The sequence below is a fragment of the Acinonyx jubatus genome, chromosome A1 (assembly GCF_027475565.1).
Source record: "Acinonyx jubatus isolate Ajub_Pintada_27869175 chromosome A1, VMU_Ajub_asm_v1.0, whole genome shotgun sequence".
NCBI lineage: Eukaryota > Metazoa > Chordata > Mammalia > Carnivora > Felidae > Acinonyx > Acinonyx jubatus.
Genome location: NC_069380.1, coordinates 48,021,189 through 48,037,492, shown reverse-complemented (window position 1 = coordinate 48,037,492; position 16,304 = coordinate 48,021,189). Strand labels below are relative to the sequence as shown.

Genomic DNA, 16,304 nt, shown 5'->3' with positions numbered 1-16,304 from the left:
TTACAAAGCTGAAAAACTCTAGGAAGATCTACACTCATTACTTTGCATGTTTCTTTAGTTTTTCACTCCACTTTAAAAAACACAAATATTAAACCACACACCATGCATTATGTATATGACTTGTGTGAGAAAAATAATAGAAGAAAAGGCCTTGACTTATATTTTTAAAAATCAGTAGAAATATCTAATGTGTAATCTTTTAAATTAAAATATGAAAAGGTATTTTTAAATATAACCAAATTTTTATTTGGTTAATAAACCAACCTCTGGGCCAAGCTGCATTGGACAAAAGAGCTTGAATTGAACATAAAAATCATTTACCTGTGTATCTGCCCCCCTTACTAGAATTTTAGCTCCTTGAGAGAAAATATCAAATATTGGTCTTAGTATCCTTTGTTCTCCAGCACCAATGAAATGCCTGGGCCTTTAATAATTGTTTGCCTCTTAAAAACTTTCAATGGATTCCCCTTGGATAAATAATATACTACCAGATTCTTTATTTTTACATTCATAATTTCTCATATGAAATTTTTATTCAACTCCATGAATCCAAATGGAAGCCTCTAAGCAAAATGTTTTGCTTGACTTCCTTAAAACACACACACACACACACACACACACACACACACACACACACCATATACAACTATTTATCTGCCTTTCCCCATGAGGTGCTTCCACTTGGAACTTCCTCTCACCAATTTCAGTATCCTACCATCTAGAACCCTAGATATGACAGTCATTCACTATGAAGTGTTACTCCTCCGACATGAGTTTCCCGACTCCCTCCAAGTGACCTGGTCATTGGCTATTTACACATTTGGGTACTGAAGAACAAGTCATGAGAAGTCAGCTCCCGTGTACAATTTTGGGACTAGCTAAAGACACAAACATCGGGCTGAGGGAGCTGACTCAGCTGAGAGCCAAATGCAGAAGCTCAGAAATGCCATTGAGCAGCTGAGACACGGCATCTGGCAGCATTATAAGTTAAATCAGGTTTCAGACAATAGCCAACCCAAGATTTCCTAAAGCCCAGAGCACAGGAAAGACAATAATAGGCAAAAGAGCACAGTCATGAATCTGTGTGGAAGGCTGCCATCATCACTGAATTGTGTTGTGAGCTCACAGACCCCAACAAGAAGTCACACTGTGCAGGCTATGGGACCATGCAATAGTGTGACCTCTCTTCTCCCAATCTTCGCTTAACAGGGTTACCAGCCAACTTTGCTGTATAGAGAACAATGCAAAAAACAAATAAAAATAGGCTATCTATGCCAGTGGGCTAGCAGACAGCCGGGTCTTTGAGGTAACATATAGTGGGGTCCCAAGGGAACACTGGATTTCAAGTCTAGAAACCAACAGAAATAATCATTTATTATGAGAGCCCAAGAAAGCAACTGGATCACCAGGTCCCATGTTTGGAGTAGTGAGCATTTTAAACAAGGAAGAATGGGGAATGGAAAGGAAGGCACTGAAGCTCTAGATACTCCCTACAGGGAATATGCTCAAGAAACAGTTGGATCATAAGCAGATGCAGCCAGATTTTGTGACCCTGGAAGAAATGTAGATGGAGCAAATAGCATAGCCTCACAGTTAAAAACACTTTAACTTAGACACTGAGTGATACTATTTTGTACTATAGGTAACCTAGAGAATAATGGGCCAGTCTCCTCAGATAGATTTTAAACATTAGGTTTTAGAATCTTTGAACAGGTTTTGGTGGTAAGCACTTGGGTGGAGAGAAGCATAATTCTGTTAAGCTGAGCACCTCTTGAGAAGCTTCTTCATTCACCGCAATAATAAAGAAAAATTTGTCAGTTACCAAGTCAGCATATTTTAGGACCATGCATCTGGATACCTAGAGAATGTAGTTTTGTATGACTTCATAAAAACCTAAGTCAACGAGTTTTCGGATTTGTTAATTACTCAAAGACCTGAAGGCAAACTTTCTCATCTTTGATGCATTGGTGTTTCAGTTTTTTTTTTCATTCTCTGTTTTATAATATTGTCATGTTCTCTGAGTAATTTTGTTAAAAGTAAATTTTTACAGATGCAACAAAAATCTCTCTTTCTCTTCCATAAAACACTACCTGGTATGGGGCATTTTTTTTTTTTTTTTTTTTTTTTTTTTAGCTACAAACCAATTTGACTTATTCGATCAAAGAACTGGAAAAAATTAAGTGTCAACACTATTGCCTCATTCTACTCTTGTTTGTTTGCTTGTTTTGTTATATCTGTTTCCTAGTGTTAGTTGCTTCAAATCTTTTTAAACATAGGCTAGTGACAAATAATAATAAGGTAGTTAGTAATTATGGAATGCTCATTATATGCAAGAACTTATGCTACGCACTTTATTTATATTGTTAAATCTAATCTACACAAAATCTTATCAAATATGCACTCTTATATTGCTATTTTGCAAATAAAGAAACTAAAGTTCATTTAGGCTAAGTAATTTTCCCAAGATCACATAGGTAGTAAGAGGTTTTGTGAGTTGTACATTTATTGACTATAATGTGTGTGTGTGTGTAAGATACTAAAATATGCTCTTTTCTTCATTTCATCGTGCAATTATTTTTTCTTGTACGGATGTTTATTGAACATTTTGTGCATTAACCAATGTACAAGGTATTCAATAGGATTCAGAAATGGCTAAAAATCAATCCCAGTTCTCAGAAGCTTATGGTAGACATTAAACATTTTTTAATTAAAATGACAGCTTTTTAATTGGAAAAAAAATAAAAAGAACTGGGTGTTTGGCCCTCAAAGTTAGCCTAGGAAATTCAGATGTTGCAGGAAGGAAATTAAGTGGCTCTCACTGTACTTCACAGAGAGTAACTTGAACATTGTGAAGAACAGAATTCAATATCTATTGAATACAAATGGGGTTTTTGTCATTATCCTTGGCTGTGGAACATATTTTTAATATGTTTGTCTATGTGATAAGATTGTAAGTTCCTTAAGTGTTGAGACTCTTTTTATACCTCTATTTTGCCACAAAGCCTCGTGCATGGTTGTGTCACTCAAGATTGTGTTTAATTGAATTGAGATAGTATCTCTTATCAGTATTTAGTGCTTTTTCATGAAATACTTGGAAAATTTCTCGTCTTTCTTTCTCCCACAGCACTGAGACCACTGCAAAAATAACCAAGCTAGAATTTACCCACAATTCTAATGCCCAGTGCACAGTAAAGCTCTGCCCCTTCTCTTTTTCTCATATGCTTTTTATATGACCTTTTTTTCCCCTGGATTATAACAGGACTGTACATTACATTGAGAATTATTAATCCAAATATTTTTTCTGACAACCCATTTTGAAGGAAAGAAGTCAAAAAAGTGTTTTGAATTTGAAACTCCACCTTTAAACAAAAATATTAGATGATCTCTTTAACATTGCTATTACCCAAACTATTAACATTAGCAAATTCTCCAACAAAATATATATCTGTTTTTTAAAATATGCATTCAGTTTTGTAGGTAGTAGTATTTTTTTTTCTTTGCTAATTACACATAATTGGTGAGTGGCCACCAAGAGTTCAAATCCTTGAAGTACCATTTTGTAGCACTCTGGATGGCCTGTTTGCAAGATTATATTACAAGGTTTGCGTTATTCCTCTGTTGAGATTTCAAAGATAAACTTCTGACAGATTTTCCAGAAAAGAGACCATCTCTTTAATGTGTTTGCTTCTAATAAGTGAAACTTGTAGGATCACATTATTACTGTAAAAAAAAAAATAAGTTTCATACCTTTTGACTTAACCAACTAAGGTCTTGAATGTGAACATTGATTATGTCAAAAATAGAATTAACTTTTTTGAATTTACAATAATAATTACATTTTTTTTCTTTTTCTTAATTCTGTACATTCTTCATCCTGTGTTTTTGATTCATTGGGATTATGCTTTAAAAATATCTAATTCAGGAGGGGATGGATGGGGGAAATGGGTAAAGGGTCAAAAGGTACAAACTTCCAGTTATAAGATAAGTAAGTCCTGGTGATATAATAAATAGCATTAAGAATACCGTATTGTATATTTTTGGAAGTTGCTAATAGAATAGATCTTACAAGTTCTCATCACAAGGAAAAGTTTGTAACTATGTGAGGTTATAGATATTAACTAAACTTATTGTGGTAATCATTTCAAAATATATATGTACATCAAATTATTATTTTGTACACATTAAACTAACACAATGTTATATGTTAATTATATCTCAAAAAAAAAAAAAACTGTGGGAAAATGCTTAATTCAATGATAAGTCAATATCCGTGAAATACTTCCTACAAAGGTACCGACAATTCATTTAATCACTTGCAGCAAACAGAGTAGCATAGCAGGAATTATATTTGCTATTTTTCACTGTAAACTCAGATAACAAAATAATTTGCCCTGAATTAACATCTTGATAAGATAAGAAAGTAACAATTAAATAAGCATATACCCTAGTGGTATGCAAAGTGAGCAGGCTGTCACTTGATTCGAGGATGGACGGAATCCTCTTTTTACCACTTATTCCAATCGTTTGTCCTAAGGAATCAGATGATGGTACTTCCCCGTCCCATACTGTGTGCTGTGTATATTTACATAAGATTTGTATAGTGGAACAAAGATATAATTTGTAGTTTATTACTGGTAAAGGGGAAGATGCCAAATGTTTAGAAACTCTTGAAGACTGGCTTTAGATCCTCAACTGTTCCAGGTTTTGTTCTAAAGCGCGGGGTTAAATGAATTGCCAATGTGTTGTCTTGTACTTTGTTTTGTTTTCCATAATCCTACGCATGGTGAGCCTGCTGCTTCACAAAAAAAACAAAGTATAGCTTAAACTACCACTTCTTACCACAGACTCATTCATTCCCATTCTAGAATCAACACTTTATATTTTCCTTGTTAGAAAATTAGCAATGCAGCTCATATCCCTGGGTTAGTGGATGAAGGAAAGAGATAATTTGTATAGATTACCGAATTTCCTGCGGTTGAATGGGAACACAAAGAGAAGGGAAGAATAGAGAAGGAAAATACCAGAGTAGCCAGAGACTAATGGGCCAGTCCAAAGTAGTTGCCTGGAATGTAGGGAATGAAAGCCTGAGGTAATTGTTTGAAACTGAATGAGTCAATTGTTAATACTATTTGAAAATATTTGAAAGGTCCATAACCTCTAAGTAAAGTTAATGTTTTTGTAACCAAGATAACCAGAGAAGTACAAAGCCATCACTTCTAAAAACACTTGATTATAGAAGTATTAGAGTGTTATTAAGTATGCTGTGTAAACCACCTACTGCAAATTTTTAAATGTATTCTAAAATAAGAAAGGGCCTATCATGGGTAATGAAAACAGATGAGACGTTCTTTCTTGACAATTAGATTCTTACAGTTTATCATGGTTCTGTATCATGGTATAACCTTGAAGTTCTGGTTAATGAAATGGATCATAACAAAGAATAGAAAGACAGAGAATAAATTGTCTCTTCAGTTTGACTATTTAGTTCAGATGCCATGTGAAGAAACTCGCGTCTCCTGTCATCTCAGTATCAGACATTACCTGTGAGACAACTTGGAGCCCAGTTTATCACCTTTGGAAGCTGTTAATTACCAGGGACAGGTTCATATTTGACAGTTCTTCTCCCATGACTATAATCTTAAAACCTCTACAATCTGGAGGAAAGATTCATCCTTTTACAACCCGCGATGGCCCTTCCCTTTCAGTAAAGCCTTCAAACTCAGCTAAGCATGTTCTCACCTTCTCTGCCCAGCAAAAGAGTTTCAGGGTCCAGATGTATTTGTTCTAGTTGACTGTGCAGTTTTGTTATAAATGACATATAGAGAGAGCCAAGTCCTTTCTCTCTGACCATGTGGGGATCAGGAAAGTTGCATAGGTAGGCCAAAGCAAGTTAATCCTTAATCATACATGGTTACCAAAGCTTTATGTATTTGTTTGGACCCAAGGACATTTTTGCTGAGTCAGAGCCAGTCAATATCACTTTTTAGATAATTTTTTTTTCTTTATATGCTTGGGTAAGAAGGTCGCACACTTTAGTGCCTACACGCCTGGCAGGGCCTCTCGCAAACCTCAATCCACATGTTAGCTTCTCTGAAAGTCTAGTAAATCTCAGGAGTAGATCCCAGTTGTCTCAGGAGAATGAGGTACTTCTTCATTTCACCCCCAATTTGGTCACAAAGAACTTCATCTGACAACATTTTATGATGCAGTGACACTCTGCCAATGGTTTTAATTATGAACTCATTAAGTTGGCTTAAATACAGCAAAATGTATTTAGTAATTTGTTTCCATTCTGAGTGAATTTGCTGTCAGTCTCTGCCCCTCAGGAATTTATCTACCAGTACCTACTTTTGGAATATTTACACAGCAAAATAGAACCAAGGACAAAAAAGGGGCCCCTGGGTGATTCAGTCGGTTAAACATCCAACTTTGACTCAGGTCATGATCTCACGGTTCTCGAGTTTGAGCCCCAAGTTGGGCTGTGTGTTCACAGCTCAGCTTCAGAATTCTGTGTCTCCCTCTCTCTCTATCCCACCCCCGCTTGCACTCAGTCTCTCTCTCTCTCTCTCTCCCTTTCCTTCTCTCTCTCTCTCTACCAGTCTCTTGCTCAGAAATAAATAAATATTAAAAAAGAGAACAGAGGCACCTGGGTGGCTCAGTCATTTAAGCGGCCAGCTTCGGCTCAGGTCATGATCTCATGGTTCCTGGGTTCGAACCCCGCACTGGGCTCTGTGCTGACAGCTTGGAGCCTGGAGCCTGGAGCCTGCTTTGGATTCTGTGTCTCCCTCTTTCTCTGCCCCTCCCCTGCTCATTCTCTGTCTCTCAAAAACAAATAAACAAACAAACAAACAAAACACACACACATACAAAAAAAAACCACGAGGGGCACCTGGGTGGCTCAGTTAGTTAAGTGTCCAACTTCTGCTCAGGTCATGATCTCATGGTTTATGAGTTTGAGCCCCGCTTAGGGCTCTGTGCTGTCAGCTCAGAGCCTGGAGCTTGCTTCGGATTCTGTGTCTATCTGCCCCTCCCCTTCTCGCATTCTGTCTCTGTTCTGTCAAAAATAAATAAAAAACATTAAAAAAAATTTTTTTAAAGACAACCAAGGACGAAAAAAATATAGGGCAACTATGTCAAAGTCGAAGGAAGTTCACTAAATATAAAAATAAAGGGTAAGTGGGAAGATAACTCTATGGTCATTTTCTGTCATCAACATATGCCCTATGATTTATTTTAGGATGGCTCTGGCTTTATACAAAGCCCAACACTCAAAGGACTAGGGAGACCTCTTGAAGTCTGCAATGCACTAATAAACTGGAAAGAAGTTGCTAGCAAGATGCTACACAGCCCAAATATCCCAAACATGCAGCAATGGTGGTGCAATCATCCACCCAGCCATGAATTCCTGAAGTCCCTCCAGATGCCACACAGAAACTTGGGTTTCTGAATCATCCAAGTAATAGGCAGAGTCATACACAAAATAGAAACTTCAACATATTTTTAAAACTAAAAATTGCTTACGATTTGGAGGAAAATGAATGTCATTCAATTTAGCCTTCAAACCAGTGAATTAACCTCAAATGTTAAGGTAAGATTCCTAAAACTAAATTATTTTAGTAGGAAAGATTTTGTGGTGGATGGATTTTCAAACCCAAGGGGGAAATGCATTGAGAAGAGTAATTTTATAAGGGAACCTAGAAGAGTTCTTACAGGTATTTTTGTATTTATTGACAAAGTTCTTTGGAAATAATAAGGGCCAACATTTCAGTATTTTCCATGGGCCAGGCACTTTGCATTCATTATCTCGGTATTTGCAATACTGCTAAGCCACATCTCTTTTCTACAGATGAAGTTTAAAATCTTGCCCCAAGTCACACATATAATAAATAATAAAACTAGGATTGAAAGCCAGAGCTGCATCGTTCCGAAGCCCCCTCTCCAGCAGTGCTGATGGCAGTGCTGGTGGAAAGGGAAGGAAGCACTGCAAAATCTCCATTTACTTCCTATCGTATCTCCCTGCTCTTCTGGAGTTTCTCCCTTAAGCTTTAAGAAACAATTAACGTCCATGTAATCTCCATGTCTTCTTTCAAAGGTCTTTCTGCATCCAGCCATTCAAGCTGTGCTTCTTCTGAGGCTCCAGTTATGCGCTTTTCAAAAGAGAGTCTTTGGGGACTGAATATTGGTAAAGCTGTTTTACAGATTGCCAGCCACCTCCCTTTTGGTCAATGGGAATAGCAGGGTGATACTGTAGCTCTCTGTCCCTGTAACCTGAGTGCCGGGTCTGCCTTCTCCTTGGCAGCTCCGTTTCCCTGACATAATTAATTTCCTGTGAACTGTGGCAAGGAAAGGGCATTTTAAAACCTTCTTTACCAACAAGAGTCACTTCCTGTTATACTCCACCAAGCCGAATACAGATTTTCACATTACATAGATCATAACATTTCCTGTTTTTCACCTTATACGTCTCAATGGCAGCTGGAACATATCAGCACTACCTTTAATTACTTTATCCTAATAGCTAGGTTAGGTTGTCTCAGATCCTATCAGGAAGTATTATGAATTATAATGGTCTTCAAAAGGTTTTTGTTGGGAAATTGATGCTTGATTTTTACTATTGGTGCTGTTAATTTATAAATCTGATAAGGGGAAATAACTCTAAAAAGAAGTAGTATTCCCTTCAAAACTCAGTTTGCCACCATTTTATTTATTTATTTATTTATTTATTTATTTATTTATTTATTTATTTTTTGCATCTGGCCTTTTTCCACGGTGGAGAGAGCAGTTCCTCAAGCAGCAGATTGAAATCTGCAATCTATGTACAATGACTCCCAAATCAATTTCCTCCAGCCATATCTCTACCCTTGGCTCTAGATTTGCATTAGTATTTGCAAAGAGATATTATTTGCAAGATATCCCCATGCATAGTATGACAGGTATCCCCTAGGTATTTCTAGGATATACCTAGAAATAAATTCCTAAACCAATGCCATCTTTTCTACTCTTTATCTCTTCATAGAACCCCATAACTGGTTCACGTAAACCAGAGATCTAAGTGTTTAATGATCAGTCACTAAGTTCTGTCCTGTAACCTCCACCTCCTAAATAGCTTTCAATCAAACCCCTACCTACCTTCCCCTGCCACTTCTTTTGTTGGCAATATCATTATTGAGCATGCTAGTTGCTGCCTGCCACACCCACCCAGACCTTTCCTATTTTCCTCTTTTGTGAAAGAAGCGTTAGTCCATTCTCTAAAGAAGAGCTGCTAATAAATGGACCAGAGCAGACACACCTGCTCCAAGAGTACCCAGTGATTAATGAGGTCACTTAACACAGAACATTCTGTTCAAAAGAGACAGCAGCATCTAGCAGGTTATTTCCTGCCATAATTTGGATGTGGAATATGGAAGGGATTGACCTATCCATAGAAAAAAAGGAGAGCAGAGCATACATGCTGGGTGAAGCCAAGAGTTCTGTGTTAGAAAAATAGAGAGAAGTTAGTCCTTGGAAGTGCTGACTTGTAGACAGATTGACAGTTGCAGATCTGGCACACAAGTGCACAAAAATGAACATTCCTTTTTATTAAAGATATTAGTCTCTATGCCTTGCAACCAGAAGGAGGTGGCTAACACAGAAAAGGGGTCAAGAGTATCCTTGCAATCACAGTCTCTTCAAGGGGGTGCAAATTTGTTTGTAGGGCTGTAGAAGATAGGACAATCCCTTCTAGGATGGAGAAGCAAGCCATCCTTGTGAGGCAAAGATAAAGTGGATACTGTCCTGGCCAAAGCAAGGCTTTGGTGATTTTGCTTTGGAGCAATTCCAAGGAAATAGGAAATGCAAGCACAATTCTCCCTCCCTCTGTATCTCTCTTCCCATATTGCCTCTTCTAGAAGGATAGGCACCAATTTGTTAAAAGCAGTTACTTTCAGAGGGTGGAATTATAAGAGACTTTTAGGATTTTTCCAATTGTATTTTCTTTTTTTCCCCAGTAATGTACATGTCATTGTTCAGGGATAATGAAATCAGGCAAAAATGAAATAAAATTCAAGAACGGCAGAGCTGGACAACTGCCTGTCATACTATTAGACGGTTGCAACAGGGCAGCACATGCTCTGGTCCCAGGTTGCCTGGCTGAAAGCAGATAAGGAAACACAGGGCCACCATATGACTTGGCTTGAGGAAACCCTTTCTGTTTGTAACCGGTATTCTGAGACCACTTAAAATCAGATCCAAAACTAATAGTTCCCACTGCTGAATTGCAATGTCAAGCTGAATTGTCTGACTTGCCAGGTTTCTATGGTTAAAATTAATGCCCTCCTTGGCAAAGACTGTCATACTAGCAATTGGAACCATCTGAGAGGAGCCAGAGCAGCCTGGATTTCCTGACTCCTGGGTCCCTTTGAATTACATGTCTGCATTCATCTGCTTCCCCCAAGAGTAGAATGAGGTGCAGGCTTGTCCTAAGACTTCAAACACAGCATTTGATCCAGTGATGTGCAAAATCAGAGTATGGGGAAAAAGAATAGTATCAAAAAGAAATCATAGGAGTTGTCTCAGGAGTATGAGGAAGAGCTTCATGAGAATATGTAGACATGAATTTTACATTTGCTTAACCAGGAGTGCAAAATGCAATTGAGAAGATCTAGCCAAATTCATCCCAAGCTTGAGATGAGAAAGGAAGGAGAAGAAGGCAAAGAAGACAGGAGCTCTGTGGTACCTTGCAATAGAAAGATGTGACTAACAGGACTAGAGTAGGCTCAACAGGCAATAGACCTTTACAGGAAGAGTAAATTTGGATGTAGCGTTGTGGAAGACTGAGGAACCGTGACGACAGCCCTTCCCAAACAATAGGTTGCTATCTGCAGTCTATATGCAAAGCCTCAGGAGTCAACCATCTCCAGATCTTTGCCCTCGGAAACTTTCTGGAGTTCCAGAGGTACCTGGAGGTCATCTGTGATCCAATTAGCAACAACGAAGAGCTAGACTACCAATGGCCAATGTGAAAAAGGTTTACAAACAGTGTAGGGGATAGCAGTGTTAGAACGTTTCTCTAAACTTGTGTCCTACTCAACTGCTCCAAACCAGGTTCCCTGTTTGGGCTGAAAGATGCACACTTCTCTTGGTCATTAAAAATAGAATAATAAGAGAAGCCATCTTGGGAATGAAAAGTGCTTTCTTCACTAGGATTTGCAGATAGTGAAAGGAGACAACTGTTAAAAAACAAATACAGGACTGGGGTGCCTGGGTGGCTCAGTCAGTTAAGCGTCTGACTCTTGATTTCAGCTCAGGTCATGATCTTACAGTTAGTGAGTTGGAGCCCTACATCAGGCTTGCACTCACAGTGTGGAGCCTGCTGGGATTCTGTCTCCCTCTCTCTCTGTCCCTCCCCTGCTGGCTCTCTACCTCACTCTCTATCTCTCTCTCTCTCTCAATAAACAAATAAACATTAAAAAAAAATTAGGGGACACCTGGGTGGCTCAGTCAGTTAAGTATCAGATTCTTGATTTCGGCTTACATCATGATCTCCCAGTTTGTGAGATTGAGCCCATAACAGAGATTGGGATTCTCTCTCTCCCTGTCTCTCCCCCCACCCCCGCTCCTGTACACACGCTCTCTCGCTCTCTCTCACTCTCTCTCAAAATAAATAAATAAACTTAAAAAAAACCACAATAGATTATGCAAGAATGTCTGCATGAATAAAAAGGTAGCACCCAAAGGGGCATGGAATTTCCAGTGCTATAGGAATGAAACCTAAATCTCATTTACCTATGCTTTGGGCTGCAGAATTATGAGGGAAACAGACTAACAGGCAGAACAGCAAAAATTGTCTTGGTCGGGAAAAGACTAATATGCAAAACATCTAGGAATTGGGATAAATAAAATGGAGGGAATGAGCTATTCCATCAAGAGGAGGGCTGTATGTCTGCAGGGAGAAGCAGAAACACTCCATGAGATTGAACTAATGTCACGGACATGAGATTAGCCAGGCTTATGGACTCCAGGTCCAGTTTGCATGTGAAGAGATCCCCTTTTTCTTTTTCTTTTTTTTTTAAATTTTTTTTTTAACGTTTATTTATTTTTGAGACAGAGAGAGACAGAGCATGAATGGGGGAGGGTCAGAGAGAGGGAGACACAGAATCTGAAACAGGCTCCAGGCTCTGAGCTGTCAGCACAGAGCTCAACGTGGGGCTCAAATTCACAGACCGCGAGATCATGACCTGAGCCGAAGTCGGCCGCTTAACTGACTAAGCCACCCAGTCGCCCCAAAGATCCCCTTTTTCTTATGGGGGCCTGAATGAGTCATATTTGGAAGTCAGAAAGTGCCAGGTCTCATCTCTCACCTGGACTTTTACAAGCTGGTCAGCCTTTTCCCACTCCACTCCATCTGCCGTGTAACTTCTAGAATAATACTTCTAAACGATTTCCAGTCAGGTTATTCTGCCTTCAAACCCATCTATAACATTCATCTTGACCCTGCAGACTTTTCTCACTGCCACCTGTCACATACCCCCAAAGGTTCTCTTGGCTCCAGTCACAGAAGAACCATGTCAAGTCCTTCAAGCGTGTCATCTCTGTTGCTTTGTAAACTTAGACATACTTTGTTCTCTCCTCATCCCCCGCCTGCCTGATTCTACCAACCACCCTTGCTGCCGAAGTATGCAAGACTCAGCCCAAAAGATCACCTCCTTCCTAGGGAATTCTTCACTGATTAAGCCTATAAAAAGATGTTTCACTTCTCCTGCTCTGCTATGTAGCTTCCTTCACTCTTGCTCATGGCATAGATGACATTGTTGTGTCTCTGTTTACACTTCTGTTTCTCCCACCGGAGTGTGAACTCCTTAAGAGTGGGAAGAATCTCTTTAAGTCTGTAACTTATCTTTAAATATCTTTAACTCTCCAGCATCTGGCCTAGTTACTAGGCTGCTGTCATGTCTATTGAAAGAATGACTATGATCGTTACCTGCTAGATATCCCCAGAGGTCATAGTCAATACCTGAGAGGGGATTTGGGATTGTTACAGTGACGTTTCTGTGTAGAGGTAAGGGGAAAGTCACCCCCCCAACCTGTTGTATCTCATCCTTTTGAGAAGCTTAACGATTCTTTTTAAATGGATTAAATATTATTTCCCCCTGAGGCATATTCCCTTGATTTGGAGAACTTCCTATCTGACTGCTTACTCAGGACTTTACCGTCAATCAACATGGCCACAACTTTCTTATATAATTCATTTATTTCACCTAAAATATTGAGCAATGGAATTGAGATGCTTGAGCCACCCTGTAAGTGGAGAGTGCCTCTGTAGTGGATCCTATACCATCCTAATTCTGCTTATGTGGATATTTTTAAAATGTAACATTCTTGACTTCCCTTTGATATTTCAGCAAGGCTTTATTAAAAATGTACTATGTACTAGGCATGATTTTTATCTTCACAATTTATTGGGTGCATGGCAGGGTCAATAATTTATGCAATACCACTTAGGTGAGAAAGAAATATAATTTCTTTTTTTTTTTTTAATTTTTTTTTCAACGTTTATTTATTTTTGAGACAGAGAGAGACAGAGCATGAACAGGGGAGGGGCAGAGACAGAGGGACACACAGATTCTGAAACAGGCTGCAGGCTCTGAGCAGTCAGCACAGAGCCCGACGCGGGGCTCGAACTCATGGGCCATGAGATCATGACCTGAGCCGAAGTCCTGAAGTCGGACGCTTAACCGACCAAGCCACCCAGGCGCCCCTATAATTTCTTTATTTTCTATTTTAATTTTGCTCTCCAGCTAGTACACTGCTGGGTAATGGAGAAAACATAACTCTCAAGTGACGGTATATAAGCTTTTGGGGCAGTCACTTTGGAGTAAATCCTGAATCTTTCTGGTCTTCTCCACTCCCATTCCCAAGATGGTTCCTGGATGGGGGACTTTCAAAACCATGAGTTACTGGGATAGAAGTTACTGGAGCCATGCCCTGAGATCCTGCAAATAGATGAATTTTAGGTCCTTGTTCACTGCTTCATTAATGTCCTGTCTGAATGACCTGTGGGCCCACAGTGCTGGGTCTGGTGGACTCATGGGTTGTTCCCACACTGGTTCTGTGAAAACACCTTGGCCTGGCACTGTGGGCCTGTTTGAGGATCAGCAAGAGATTTGTCCAGGTCTGATTTAGCCATCTACCCTGCAGCCTGTGCTGTGGGGTCACTTTGCTCTGGTCTCCACAGCTGGCTCCTGGATTCTTCATTCAGGTAATTCCATGTACCCTACTAGTTAAACACACTTACTGCTTTCTGGATTCCTTCCGTGGTACATGAGACTCAAGAGTGCGGGGAGAGTTGGAGAAGTGGAGAGTCTGACTTCCATCCCTCTATTTGAGCCCTCACTCAGCCACTTGTAATACAGCCTACAGAACAATGCTTCTCAAACTGTAATGGGTTCTCCCCACCATCCCTTGCAGACCAGTATTTCTATAAAATACAATAAAAATCAGTTACTAGAAAAATAAATAATAAAGAGGTACACAATACAAGCCCCAGTTTTTTAACATATTTGATTCAACAGGCATAAAATTGGGGTTTTTTAGTCAGTTTGGGCTCCTATAACAAAAATACCACAGACCGTGTGGCTTATAAACAACAGAAATGTATTTCTTACAGTTCTGGAGGCTAAAAGTGCAAGCGGGCCAGTGTGACAACTTCTGGGGGTATCTTCACATCAAGGGAAGGAGAGAGGAGGCAAGTGCATTCTCTCTCTCTCTCTCTCTCTTTTTCTCTCTCTCTCTCTCTCTCTCTCTACTTTAGGGCACTAATCCCATCCATAAACCCCAAGTTCCCTCAAGAACCCTCAAGTTCTTGTCTAATTCCAATGACCTCCCACAGGCCCCACCTTCTACTACCATGACATTGAGGGGTAGGGTTTCAAATTATGAATGTGATGGGCTTGGGGGGGAGGACGCAAACATTCAATCCATGACACTAGTCTATCAAATTGCTATGGAAGTTTCTAAACCCATTTCAGAACTTACCTCAGGATGGACTGGAGGCCACAACAAAGAATTGCGGGCCAGCACCTTCTCAGGACCGCACTTTGAGTGGTGCTGGCCTGGAGTGTCCCATCTTGGACCAAGCACTTTTCTGAGGTGGCCTTTAATCTTCCCAGGCAGTGCCCAGGGAAGAGAAAAACAAGTCCCGCTGTGCTGGAATTCTGAACAGTTTCTCTTTTATGTATTTTTTCACAGCCTTCAAACACCACACCCAACTATACTTGCCATCGCCACGTTCCGGTTTTAGTTAGGGCTAAGCCAGGACACCCTTCTTTCTCTGCCTTGGTCTCCTTTGGTGTCTGCCTCTCTGACCAGGAGCCTTTTCCACTCTCTCTTCTAGTTGTTTTCTCTACTTGGGGTTTACAGACAAAACTCCCTGTCTTTGCTTTTGATATGAGAACAGGAGGGATTTCTTTTTCCTTTTGCTTTTTCTTCTTTCTTTCATTTTCCTTTCTCTCTCTCACTTTTTTTCTTTTTTGGCATTTTAGAAAACTCTTTTCACTCTCTAAAAGGCTCAACTCTCTTGCTGGAATTTTTTTAAAAGTTGGCTTTAGAACTCGAAACTGATCAATGCCCTCTTTGTTCCAGATGGTACCCGCCCTCTTTCTGGAAGGACAACTGGCATTGACAAAATGGGTGGGGAGCCTCAGAGGCCAAAAAAAGTACAGGATATGAAAATATTTCATAAAATGCCTATTACACTCACATCTGTGTGATACAATAAGAGTGATTATGAAGGATTTTAAAACCCTTCATCACTATTACCTTATACTTGTTTGATAATTGTATAAAATGATGCTTTGGATGGAAACATTTATATATTCCTTTACCATACACTGATCTCACAGTGAGACAAGAGAAGTTTCCATGTTTTAGATCTTTATATATAAGAAATAAAAACTAATACCACTAGAGAAAATACAGTTAAAATTATAAGATTTATTCTGTGTGTGTGTGTGTGTGTGTGTGTGTGTGTGTGTGTGTGTGTGTTTGTAAACAATGGGAGAGAGAATTAGTTTTTAACTGAGTGATCCTTTTACACTCTTGGAATTTTAACTTCATGTACCAATTAACTTCTGCTTTACTCTCATGAAAATTGAGTTGCCCACAGAAAATTGAATGGTTCCTTCTTGATATTCGTATGTTTAAAAATTACAATTTTGTAAAGATGCCTGCAAAATTACTTTATAGAATTCAAAATAGCCATCAAAAGAAACTAGAAAATCTAGACAGTGTTTATACATTTTCTCTTCTTGTTATCAATTTTTTATTAT

The 16,304-nt window shown here is 39.2% G+C and overlaps 1 long non-coding RNA gene across 2 annotated transcripts in view; it reads right to left on the bottom strand.

Annotated features, from left to right (window-relative positions):
• LOC113601056 (uncharacterized) overlaps positions 1–15,991 on the bottom strand; it is a 39,507-nt gene extending 23,516 nt beyond the window's left edge. The window contains exons 1-2 of one of the 2 annotated variants that reach the window (XR_003422197.2): positions 15,013–15,991; positions 14,273–14,455 (exon numbers count right to left, since the gene is read on the bottom strand). This is a non-coding gene — a long non-coding RNA (uncharacterized LOC113601056). Of the gene's footprint in view, positions 1–14,272 lie in introns of both variants that reach the window. The other variant, XR_008295962.1, reaches the window with a different exon arrangement.
• Between the last annotated feature and the right edge of the window lie 313 nt (positions 15,992–16,304).